The sequence below is a fragment of the Cajanus cajan genome, chromosome 8, assembly GCF_000230855.2.
Source record: "Cajanus cajan strain Asha chromosome 8, NIPB_CcT2T_4, whole genome shotgun sequence".
Lineage (NCBI taxonomy): Eukaryota > Viridiplantae > Streptophyta > Magnoliopsida > Fabales > Fabaceae > Cajanus > Cajanus cajan.
In genome coordinates, this window is record NC_138524.1 from 52,029,466 (window position 1) to 52,039,061 (window position 9,596).

Genomic DNA, 9,596 nt, shown 5'->3' on the forward strand with positions numbered 1-9,596 from the left:
CAAAATATTAGTATATGCGGTTGTAAGTAAAAATATTAGCCATAAAATTTGAATTTTTAAGGCTAATATTTGAGTTCAATCCGAGATAGTTTGAAAATTTGACAAAAGTAGCCTTGTTAAAAAATTGAGACAGTTAAATTTGACAAAAACAACTAAGACGATTTTTTTTAAGAAAAAAAATTCAAATAACCACGTAAGTAAGAAATCGGCAAAAAAAAAAGAGGTGCAACACGAGGACTTCCCAGGAGGTCACCCATCCTAGTACTACTCTCGCCCAAGCACGCTTAATTGCGGAGTTCTGATGGGATCCGGTGCATTAGTGCTGGTATGATCGCACCTGACAAGTATTACGCAAAATATTAGTATATGCGGTTGTAAGGAAAAATATTAGCCTTAAAATTTGAATTTTTAAGCCTAATATTTGAGTTCAATCCGAGATAGTTTGAAAATTTGACAAAAGTACCCCTGTTAAAAAATTGAGACAGTTAAATTTGACAAAAACAACTGAGACGATTTTTTTAAGAAAAAAAATTCAATAACCACGTAAGGAAGAAATCGGCAAAAAAAGAGAGGTGCAACACGAGGACTTCCCAGGAGGTCACCCATCCTAGTACTACTCTCGCCCAAAGCACGCTTAACTGCGGAGTCTTGATGGGATCCGGTGCATTAGTGCTGGTATGATCGCACCTAACAAGTATTACGCAAAATATTAGTATATGCGGTTGTAAGGAAAAATATTAGCCTTAAAATTTGAATTTTTAAGCCTAATATTTGAGTTCAATCCGAGATAGTTGGAAAATTTGACAAAAGTACCCCTGTTAAAAAATTTAGACAGTTAAATTTGACAAAAACAACTGAGACGATTTTTTTTAAGAAAAAAAATTCAAATAACAACGTAAGTAAGAAATCGGCAAAAAAAGAGAGGTGCAACACGAGGACTTCCCAGGAGGTCACCCATCCTAGCACTACTCTCGCCCAAGCACGCTTAACTGCGGAGTTTTGATGGGATCCGGTGCATTAGTGCTGGTATGATCGCACCTCACAAGTATTACGCAAAATATTAGTATATGCGGTTGTAAGTAAAAATATTAGCCATAAAATTTGAATTTTTAAGGCTAATATTTGAGTTCAATCCGAGATAGTTTGAAAATTTGACAAAAGTAGCCTTGTTAAAAAATTGAGACAGTTAAATTTGACAAAAACAACTGAGACGATTTTTTTTAAGAAAAAAAATTCAAATAACCACGTAAGTAAGAAATCGGCAAAAAAAAGAGAGGTGCAACACGAGGACTTCCCAGGAGGTCACACATCCTAGTACTACTCTCGCCCAAGCACGCTTAACTGCGGAGTTCTGATGGGATCCGGTGCATTAGTGCTGGTATGATCGCACCTGACAAGTATTACGCAAAATATTAGTATATGCGGTTGTAAGGAAAAATATTAGCCTTAAAATTTGAATTTTTAAGCCTAATATTTGAGTTCAATCCGAGATAGTTTGAAAATTTGACAAAAGTACCCCTGTTAAAAAATTGAGACAGTTAAATTTGACAAAAACAACTGAGACGATTTTTTTTAAGAAAAAAAATTCAATAACCACGTAAGTAAGAAATCGGCAAAAAAAGAGAGGTGCAACACGAGGACTTCCCAGGAGGTCACCCATCCTAGTACTACTCTCGCCAAGCACGCTTAACTGCGGAGTTTTGATGGGATCCGATGCATTAGTGCTGGTATGATCGCACCTGACAAGTATTACGCAAAATATTAGTATATGCGGTTGTAAGTAAAAATATTAGCCATAAAATTTGAATTTTTAGGGCTAATATTTGAGTTCAATCCGAGATAGTTTGAAAATTTGACAAAAGTAGCCTTGCTAAAAAATTGAGACAGTTAAATTTGACAAAAACAACTGAGACGATTTTTTTTAAGAAAAAAAATTCAAATAACCACGTAAGTAAGAAATCGGCAAAAAAAAAAGAGGTGCAACACGAGGACTTCCCAGGAGGTCACCCATCCTAGTACTACTCTCGCCCAAGCACGCTTAACTGCGGAGTTCTGATGGGATCCGGTGCATTAGTGCTGGTATGATCGCACCTGACAAGTATTACGCAAAATATTAGTATATGCGGTTGTAAGGAAAAATATTAGCCTTAAAATTTGAATTTTTAAGCCTAATATTTGAGTTCAATCCGAGATAGTTTGAAAATTTGACAAAAGTACCCCTGTTAAAAAATTGAGACAGTTAAATTTGACAAAAACAACTGAGACGATTTTTTTTAAGAAAAAAAATTCAATAACCACGTAAGTAAGAAATCGGCAAAAAAAGAGAGGTGCAACACGAGGACTTCCCAGGAGGTCACCCGTCCTAGTGCTACTCTCGCCCAAGCACGCTTAACTCCGGAGTTCTGATGGGATCCGGTGCATTAGTGCTGGTATGATCGCACCTAACAAGTATTACCCAAAATATTAGTATATGCGGTTGTAAGGAAAAATATTTGCCTTAAAATTTGAATTTTTAAGGCTAATATTTGAGTTCAATTCGAGATAGTTTGAAAATTTGACAAAAGTACCCCTGTTAAAAAATTGAGACAGTTAAATTTGACAAAAACAACTGAGACGATTTTTTTTAAGAAAATAAATTCAAATTACCACGTAAGTAAGAAATCGGCAAAAAAGAGAGGTGCAACACGAGGACTTCCCAGGAGGTCACCCATCCTAGTACTACTCTCGCCCAAGCACGCTTAACTGCGGAGTTCTGATGGGATCCGATGCATTAGTGCTGGTATGATCGCACCTCACAAGTATTACGCAAAATATTAGTATATGCGGTTGTAAGGAAAAATATTAGCCATAAAATTTGAATTTTTAAGGCTAATATTTGAGTTCAATCCGAGATAGTCTGAAAATTTGACAAAAGTACCCCTGTTAAAAAATTGAGACAGTTAAATTTGATAAAAACAACTGAGACGATTTTTATTAAGAAAAAAAATTCAAATAACCACGTAAGTAAGAAATCGGCAAAAAAAAAGAGGTGCAACACGAGGACTTCCCAGGAGGTCACCCATCCTAGAACTACTCTCGGCCAAGCACGCTTAATTGCGGAGTTTTGATGGGATCCGGTGCATTAGTGCTGGTATGATCGCACCTGACAAGTAATACGCAAAATATTAGTATATGCGGTTGTAAGGAAAAATATTAGCCTTAAAATTTGAATTTTTAAGGCTAATATTTGAGTTCAATCCGAGATAGTTTGAAAATTTGACAAAAGTACCCCTGTTAAAAAATTGAGACAGTTAAATTTGACAAAAACAACTGAGACGATTTTTTTTAAGAAAAAAAATTCAAATAACCACGTAAGTAAGAAATCGGCAAAAAAAGAGAGGTGCAACACGAGGACTTCCCAGGAGGCCACCCATCCTAGTACTACTCTCGCCCAAGCACACTTAATTGCGGAGTTTTGATGGGATCCGGTGCATTAGTGCTGGTATTATCGCACCTGACAAGTATTACGCAAAATATTAGTATATGCGGTTGTATGTAAAAATATTAGCCTTAAAATTTGAATTTTTAAGGCTAATATTTGAGTTCAATCCGAGATAGTTTGAAAATTTGACAAAAGTACCCCTGTTAAAAAATTGAGACAGTTAAATTTGACAAAAACAACTGAGACGATTTTTTTTAAGAAAAAAAATTCAAATAACCACGTAAGTAAGAAATCGGCAAAAAATAAAGAGGTGCAACACGAGGACTTCCCAGGAGGTCACGCATCCTAGTACTACTCTCGCCCAAGCACGCTTAGCTGCGGTGTTCTGATGGGATCCGGTGCATTAGTCCTGGTATGATCGCACCTGACAAGTATTACGCAAAATATTAGTATATGCGGTTGTATGGAAAAATATTAGACTTAAAATTTGAATTTTTAAGGCTAATATTTGAGTTCAATCCGAGATAGTTTGAAAATTTGACAAAAGTACCCCTGTTAAAAAATTGAGACAGTTAAATTTGACAAAAACAACTGAGACGATTTTTTTTAAGAAAAAAAATTCAAATAACCACGTAAGTAAGAAATCGGCAAAAAAAGAGAGGTGCAACACGAGGACTTCCCAAGAGGTCACCCATCCTAGTATTACTCTCGCCCAAGCACGCTTAACTGCGGAGTTCTGATTGGATCCCGTGCATTAGTGCTGGTATGATCGCACCTGACAAGTATTACGCAAAATATTAATATATGCGGTTGTAAGGAAAAATATTAGCCTTAAAATTTGAATTTTTAAGCCTAATATTTGAGTTCAATCCGAGATAGTTTGAAAATTTGACAAAAGTACCCCTGTTAAAAAATTGAGACAGTTAAATTTGAGAAAAACAACTGAGACGGTTTTTTTTAAGAAAAAAAATTCAATAACCACGTAAGTAAGAAATCGGCAAAAAAAGAGAGGTGCAACACGAGGACTTCCCAGGAGGTCACCCATCCTAGTATTACTCTCGCCCAAGCACGCTTAACTGCGGAGTTCTGATTGGATCCCGTGCATTAGTGCTGGTATGATCGCACCTGACAAGTATTACGCAAAATATTAGTATATGCGGTTGTAAGGAAAAATATTAGCCATAAAATTTGAATTTTTAAGGCTAATATTTGAGTTCAATCCGAGATAGTTTGAAAATTTGACAAAAGTACCCCTGTTAAAAAATTGAGACAGTTAAATTTGATAAAAACAACTGAGACGATTTTTTTTAAGAAAAAAAATTCAAATAACCACGTAAGTAAGAAATCGGCAAAAAAAGAGAGGTGCAACACGAGGACTTCCCAGGAGGTCACCCATCCTAGTACTACTCTCGCCCAAGCACGCTTAACTGCAAAGTTCTGATGGGATCCGGTGCATTAGTGCTGGTATGACCGCGACTAACAAGTATTACGCAAAATATTAGTATATGCGGTTGTAAGGAAAAATATTAGCCTTAAAATTTGAATTTTTAAGGCTAATATTTGAGTTCAATCCGAGATAGTTTGAAAATTTGACAAAAGTACCCCTGTTAAAAAATTGAGACAGTTAAATTTGATAAAAACAACTGAGACGATTTTTTTTAAGAAAAAAAATTCAAATAACCACGTAAGTAAGAAATCGGCAAAAAAAAAAGAGGTGCAACACGAGGACTTCCCAGGAGGTCACCCATCCTAGTATTAATCTCGCCCAAGCACGCTTAGTTGCGGTGTTCTGATGGGATCCGGTGCATTAGTGCTGGTATGATCGCCCCTGACAAGTATTACGCAAAATATTAGTATATGCGGTTGTATGGAAAAATATTAGCCTTAAAATTTGAATTTTTAAGGTTAATATTTGAGTTCAATCCGAGATAGTTTGAAAATTTGACAAAAGTACCCCTGTTAAAAAATTGAGACAGTTAAATTTGTGAAAAACAACTGAGACGATTTTTTTTAAGAAAAAAAATTCAAATAACCACGTAAGTAAGAAATCGGCAAAAAAAAAAGAGGTGCAACACGAGGACTTCCCAGGAGGTAACCCATCCTTGTTCTACTCTCGCCCAAGCACGCTTAACTGCGAAGTTCTAATAGGATCCGGTGCATTAGTGCTGGTATGATCGCACCTAACAAGTATTACGCAAAATATTAGTATATGCGGTTGTAAGGAAAAATATTAGCCATAAAATTTGAATTTTTAAGGCTAATATTTGAGTTCAATCCGAGATAGTTTGAAAATTTGACAAAAGTACCCCTGTTAAAAAATTGAGACAGTTAAATTTGTGAAAAACAACTGAGACGATTTTTTTTAAGAAAAAAAATTCAAATAACCACGTAAGTAAGAAATCGGCAAAAAAAGAGAGGTGCAACACGAGGACTTCCCAGGAGGTCACCCATCCTAGTACTACTCTCGCCCAAGCACGCTTAGCTACGGAGTTCTGATGGGATCCGGTGCATTAGTGCTGGTATGATCGCACCTGACAAGTATTATGCAATATATTAGTATATGCGGTTGTAAGGAAAAATATTAGCCTTAAAAGTTGAATTTTTAAGGCTAATATTTGAGTTTAATCCGAGATAGTTTGAAAATTTGACAAAAGTACCCCTGTTAAAAAATTGAGACAGTTAAATTTGACAAAAACAACTGAGACGATTTTTTTTAAGAAAAAAAATTCAAATAACCACGTAAGTAAGAAATCGGCAAAAAAAAAGAGGTGCAACACGAGGACTTCCCAGGAGGTCACCCATCCTAGTACTACTCTCGCCGAAGCACGCTTACCTGCGGAGTTCTGATGGGATCCGGTGCATTAGTGCTGGTATGATCGCACCTGACAAGTATTACGCAAAATATTAGTATATGCGGTTGTAAGGAAAAATATTAGCCTTAAAATTTGAATTTTTAAGGCTAATATTTGAGTTCAATCCGAGATAGTTTGAAAATTTGACAAAAGTACCCCTGTTAAAAAATTGAGACAGTTAAATTTGACAAAAACAACTGAGACGATTTTTTTTAAGAAAAAAAATTCAAATAACCACGTAAGTAAGAAATCGGCAAAAATAGAGAGGTGCAACACGAGGACTTCCCAGGAGGTCACCCATTCTGGTACTACTCTCGCCCAAGCACGCTTAACTGCGGAGTTCTGATGGGATCCGGTGCATTAGTGCTGGTATGATCGCGCCTGACAAGTATTACGCAAAATATTAGTATATGCGGTTGTAAGGAAAAATATTAGCCTTAAAATTTGAATTTTTAAGGCTAATATTTGAGTTCAATCCGAGATAGTTTGAAAATTTGACAAAAGTACCCTGTTAAAAAATTGAGACAGTTAAATTTGAGAAAAACAACTGAGACGATTTTTTTTAAGAAAAAAAATTCAAATAACCACATAAGTAAGAAATCGGCAAAAAAGAGAGGTGCAACACGAGGAATTCCCAGGAGGTCTCCCATCCTAGTACTACTCTCGCCCAAGCACGCTTAACTGCGGAGTTTTGATGGGATCCGGTGCATTAGTGCTGGTATGATCGCACCTGACAAGTATTACGCAAAATATTAGTATATGCGGTTGTAAGGAAAAATAGTAGGCTTAAAATTTGAATTTTTAAGGCTAATATTTGAGTTCAATCCGAGATAGTTTGAAAATTTGACAAAAGTACCCCTGTGAAAAAATTGAGACAGTTAAATTTGATAAAAACAACTGAGACGATTTTTTTTAAGAAAAAAAATTCAAATAACCACGTAAGTAAGAAATCGGCAAAAAAAAAAGAGGTGCAACACGAGGACTTCCCAGGAGGTCACCCATCCTAGTATTACTCTCGCCCAAGCACGCTTAGTTGCGGTGTTCTGATGGGATCCGGTGCATTAGTGCTGGTATGATCGCCCCTGACAAGTATTACGCAAAATATTAGTATATGCGGTTGTATGGAAAAATATTAGCCTTAAAATTTGAATTTTTAAGGTTAATATTTGAGTTCAATCCGAGATAGTTTGAAAATTTGACAAAAGTACCCCTGTTAAAAAATTGAGACAGTTAAATTTGTGAAAAACAACTGAGACGATTTTTTTTAAGAAAAAAAATTCAAATAACCACGTAAGTAAGAAATCGGCAAAAAAAAAGAGAGGTGCAACACGAGGACTTCCCAGGAGGTAACCCATCCTTGTTCTACTCTCGCCCAAGCACGCTTAACTGCGACGTTCTAATAGGATCCGGTGCATTAGTGCTGGTATGATCGCACCTAACAAGTATTACGCAAAATATTAGTATATGCGGTTGTAAGGAAAAATATTAGCCATAAAATTTGAATTTTTAAGGCTAATATTTGAGTTCAATCCGAGATAGTTTGAAAATTTGACAAAAGTACCCCTGTTAAAAAATTGAGACAGTTAAATTTGTGAAAAACAACTGAGACGATTTTTTTTAAGAAAAAAAATTCAAATAACCACGTAAGTAAGAAATCGGCAAAAAATGAGAGGTGCAACACGAGGACTTCCCAGGAGGTCACCCATCCTAGTACTACTCTCGCCCAAGCACGCTTAGCTACGGAGTTCTGATGGGATCCGGTGCATTAGTGCTGGTATGATCGCACCTGACAAGTATTATGCAATATATTAGTATATGCGGTTGTAAGGAAAAATATTAGCCTTAAAAGTTGAATTTTTAAGGCTAATATTTGAGTTCAATCCGAGATAGTTTGAAAATTTGACAAAAGTACCCCTGTTAAAAAATTGAGACAGTTAAATTTGACAAAAACAACTGAGACGATTTTTTTTAAGAAAAAAAATTCAAATAACCACGTAAGTAAGAAATCGGCAAAAAAAGAGAGGTGCAACACGAGGACTTCCCAGGAGGTCACCCATCCTAGTACTACTCTCGCCGAAGCACGCTTACCTGCGGAGTTCTGATGGGATCCGGTGCATTAGTGCTGGTATGATCGCACCTGACAAGTATTACGCAAAATATTAGTATATGCGGTTGTAAGGAAAAATATTACCCTTAAAATTTGAATTTTTAAGGCTAATATTTGAGTTCAATCCGAGATAGTTTGAAAATTTGACAAAAGTACCCCTGTTAAAAAATTGAGACAGTTAAATTTGACAAAAACTGAGACGATTTTTTTTAAGAAAAAAAATTCAAATAACCACGTAAGTAAGAAATCGGCAAAAAAAGAGAGGTGCAACACGAGGACTTCCCAGGAGGTCACCCATTCTAGTACTACCCTCGCCCAAGCACGCTTAACTGCGGAGTTCTGATGGGATCCGGTGCATTAGTGCTGGTATGATCGCGCCTGACAAGTATTACGCAAAATATTAGTATATGCGGTTGTAAGGAAAAATATCAGCCTTAAAATTTGAATTTTTAAGGCTAATATTTGAGTTCAATCCGAGATAGTTTGAAAATTTGACAAAAGTACCCTGTTAAAAAATTGAGACAGTTAAATTTGAGAAAAACAACTGAGACGATTTTTTTTAAGAAAAAAAATTCAAATAACCACGTAAGTAAGAAATCGGCAAAAAAGAGAGGTGCAACACGAGGAATTCCCAGGAGGTCTCCCATCCTAGTACTACTCTCGCCCAAGCACGCTTAACTGCGGAGTTTTGATGGGATCCGGTGCATTAGTGCTGGTATGATCGCACCTGACAAGTGTTACGAAAAATATTAGTATATGCGGTTGTAAGGAAAAATAGTAGCCTTAAAATTTGAATTTTTAAGGCTAATATTTAAGTTCAATCCGAGATAGTTTGAAAATTTGACAAAAGTACCCGTGTTAAAAAATTGAGACAGTTAAATTTGACAAAAACAACTGAGACGATTTTTTTTAAGAAAAAAAATTCAAATAACCACGTAAGTAAGAAATCGGCAAAAAAAAAAGAGGTGCAACACGAGGACTTCCCAGGAGGTCACCCATCCTAGTACTACTCTCGCCCAAGCAGGCTTACCTGCGGAGTTCTGATGGGATCCGGTGCATTAGTGCTGGTATGATCGCACCTGACAAGTATTACGCAAAATATTAGTATATGCGGTTGTAAGGAAAAATATTAGCCTTAAAATTTGAATTTTTAAGGCTAATATTTGAGTTCAATCCGAGATAGTTTGAAAATTTGACAAAAGTACCCCTGTTAAAA

At 36.1% G+C, this 9,596-nt stretch overlaps 27 non-coding genes across 27 annotated transcripts; all 27 read right to left on the minus strand.

Annotated features, from left to right (window-relative positions):
* Positions 1 to 220: 220 nt before the first annotated feature.
* LOC145951423 (5S ribosomal RNA) lies at positions 221 to 339 on the minus strand. The gene has a single exon (XR_014429221.1). It is a non-coding gene; the product is annotated as a 5S ribosomal RNA (ribosomal RNA).
* Positions 340 to 569: 230 nt separating this feature from the next.
* LOC145951471 (5S ribosomal RNA) lies at positions 570 to 689 on the minus strand. Its single transcript, XR_014429269.1, has one exon. It is a non-coding gene; the product is annotated as a 5S ribosomal RNA (ribosomal RNA).
* A 232-nt stretch (positions 690 to 921) lies between these two features.
* On the minus strand, positions 922 to 1,040 carry LOC145951458 (5S ribosomal RNA). The gene has a single exon (XR_014429256.1). It is a non-coding gene; the product is annotated as a 5S ribosomal RNA (ribosomal RNA).
* Positions 1,041 to 1,273: 233 nt separating this feature from the next.
* LOC145951434 (5S ribosomal RNA) lies at positions 1,274 to 1,392 on the minus strand. Its single transcript, XR_014429232.1, has one exon. It is a non-coding gene; the product is annotated as a 5S ribosomal RNA (ribosomal RNA).
* Positions 1,393 to 1,623: 231 nt separating this feature from the next.
* LOC145951496 (5S ribosomal RNA) lies at positions 1,624 to 1,741 on the minus strand. The gene has a single exon (XR_014429293.1). It is a non-coding gene; the product is annotated as a 5S ribosomal RNA (ribosomal RNA).
* Positions 1,742 to 1,974: 233 nt separating this feature from the next.
* LOC145951350 (5S ribosomal RNA) lies at positions 1,975 to 2,093 on the minus strand. The gene has a single exon (XR_014429148.1). It is a non-coding gene; the product is annotated as a 5S ribosomal RNA (ribosomal RNA).
* A 231-nt stretch (positions 2,094 to 2,324) lies between these two features.
* On the minus strand, positions 2,325 to 2,443 carry LOC145951462 (5S ribosomal RNA). Its single transcript, XR_014429260.1, has one exon. It is a non-coding gene; the product is annotated as a 5S ribosomal RNA (ribosomal RNA).
* Positions 2,444 to 2,674: 231 nt separating this feature from the next.
* On the minus strand, positions 2,675 to 2,793 carry LOC145951410 (5S ribosomal RNA). Its single transcript, XR_014429208.1, has one exon. It is a non-coding gene; the product is annotated as a 5S ribosomal RNA (ribosomal RNA).
* Positions 2,794 to 3,025: 232 nt separating this feature from the next.
* Positions 3,026 to 3,144, minus strand: LOC145951499 (5S ribosomal RNA). The gene has a single exon (XR_014429296.1). It is a non-coding gene; the product is annotated as a 5S ribosomal RNA (ribosomal RNA).
* Positions 3,145 to 3,376: 232 nt separating this feature from the next.
* LOC145951487 (5S ribosomal RNA) lies at positions 3,377 to 3,495 on the minus strand. The gene has a single exon (XR_014429285.1). It is a non-coding gene; the product is annotated as a 5S ribosomal RNA (ribosomal RNA).
* Positions 3,496 to 3,728: 233 nt separating this feature from the next.
* LOC145951494 (5S ribosomal RNA) lies at positions 3,729 to 3,847 on the minus strand. Its single transcript, XR_014429291.1, has one exon. It is a non-coding gene; the product is annotated as a 5S ribosomal RNA (ribosomal RNA).
* Positions 3,848 to 4,079: 232 nt separating this feature from the next.
* Positions 4,080 to 4,198, minus strand: LOC145951470 (5S ribosomal RNA). The gene has a single exon (XR_014429268.1). It is a non-coding gene; the product is annotated as a 5S ribosomal RNA (ribosomal RNA).
* A 231-nt stretch (positions 4,199 to 4,429) lies between these two features.
* LOC145951468 (5S ribosomal RNA) lies at positions 4,430 to 4,548 on the minus strand. Its single transcript, XR_014429266.1, has one exon. It is a non-coding gene; the product is annotated as a 5S ribosomal RNA (ribosomal RNA).
* Positions 4,549 to 4,780: 232 nt separating this feature from the next.
* LOC145951480 (5S ribosomal RNA) lies at positions 4,781 to 4,899 on the minus strand. Its single transcript, XR_014429278.1, has one exon. It is a non-coding gene; the product is annotated as a 5S ribosomal RNA (ribosomal RNA).
* A 233-nt stretch (positions 4,900 to 5,132) lies between these two features.
* Positions 5,133 to 5,251, minus strand: LOC145951500 (5S ribosomal RNA). The gene has a single exon (XR_014429297.1). It is a non-coding gene; the product is annotated as a 5S ribosomal RNA (ribosomal RNA).
* Positions 5,252 to 5,484: 233 nt separating this feature from the next.
* Positions 5,485 to 5,603, minus strand: LOC145951508 (5S ribosomal RNA). The gene has a single exon (XR_014429305.1). It is a non-coding gene; the product is annotated as a 5S ribosomal RNA (ribosomal RNA).
* A 232-nt stretch (positions 5,604 to 5,835) lies between these two features.
* LOC145951368 (5S ribosomal RNA) lies at positions 5,836 to 5,954 on the minus strand. The gene has a single exon (XR_014429166.1). It is a non-coding gene; the product is annotated as a 5S ribosomal RNA (ribosomal RNA).
* Positions 5,955 to 6,186: 232 nt separating this feature from the next.
* Positions 6,187 to 6,305, minus strand: LOC145951459 (5S ribosomal RNA). Its single transcript, XR_014429257.1, has one exon. It is a non-coding gene; the product is annotated as a 5S ribosomal RNA (ribosomal RNA).
* A 232-nt stretch (positions 6,306 to 6,537) lies between these two features.
* Positions 6,538 to 6,656, minus strand: LOC145951436 (5S ribosomal RNA). Its single transcript, XR_014429234.1, has one exon. It is a non-coding gene; the product is annotated as a 5S ribosomal RNA (ribosomal RNA).
* Positions 6,657 to 6,886: 230 nt separating this feature from the next.
* LOC145951438 (5S ribosomal RNA) lies at positions 6,887 to 7,005 on the minus strand. Its single transcript, XR_014429236.1, has one exon. It is a non-coding gene; the product is annotated as a 5S ribosomal RNA (ribosomal RNA).
* Positions 7,006 to 7,238: 233 nt separating this feature from the next.
* LOC145951497 (5S ribosomal RNA) lies at positions 7,239 to 7,357 on the minus strand. Its single transcript, XR_014429294.1, has one exon. It is a non-coding gene; the product is annotated as a 5S ribosomal RNA (ribosomal RNA).
* A 234-nt stretch (positions 7,358 to 7,591) lies between these two features.
* LOC145951516 (5S ribosomal RNA) lies at positions 7,592 to 7,710 on the minus strand. The gene has a single exon (XR_014429314.1). It is a non-coding gene; the product is annotated as a 5S ribosomal RNA (ribosomal RNA).
* Positions 7,711 to 7,942: 232 nt separating this feature from the next.
* Positions 7,943 to 8,061, minus strand: LOC145951369 (5S ribosomal RNA). The gene has a single exon (XR_014429167.1). It is a non-coding gene; the product is annotated as a 5S ribosomal RNA (ribosomal RNA).
* A 232-nt stretch (positions 8,062 to 8,293) lies between these two features.
* On the minus strand, positions 8,294 to 8,412 carry LOC145951460 (5S ribosomal RNA). Its single transcript, XR_014429258.1, has one exon. It is a non-coding gene; the product is annotated as a 5S ribosomal RNA (ribosomal RNA).
* Positions 8,413 to 8,641: 229 nt separating this feature from the next.
* LOC145951426 (5S ribosomal RNA) lies at positions 8,642 to 8,760 on the minus strand. Its single transcript, XR_014429224.1, has one exon. It is a non-coding gene; the product is annotated as a 5S ribosomal RNA (ribosomal RNA).
* Positions 8,761 to 8,990: 230 nt separating this feature from the next.
* LOC145951439 (5S ribosomal RNA) lies at positions 8,991 to 9,109 on the minus strand. The gene has a single exon (XR_014429237.1). It is a non-coding gene; the product is annotated as a 5S ribosomal RNA (ribosomal RNA).
* A 233-nt stretch (positions 9,110 to 9,342) lies between these two features.
* On the minus strand, positions 9,343 to 9,461 carry LOC145951451 (5S ribosomal RNA). The gene has a single exon (XR_014429249.1). It is a non-coding gene; the product is annotated as a 5S ribosomal RNA (ribosomal RNA).
* Positions 9,462 to 9,596: the final 135 nt, after the last annotated feature.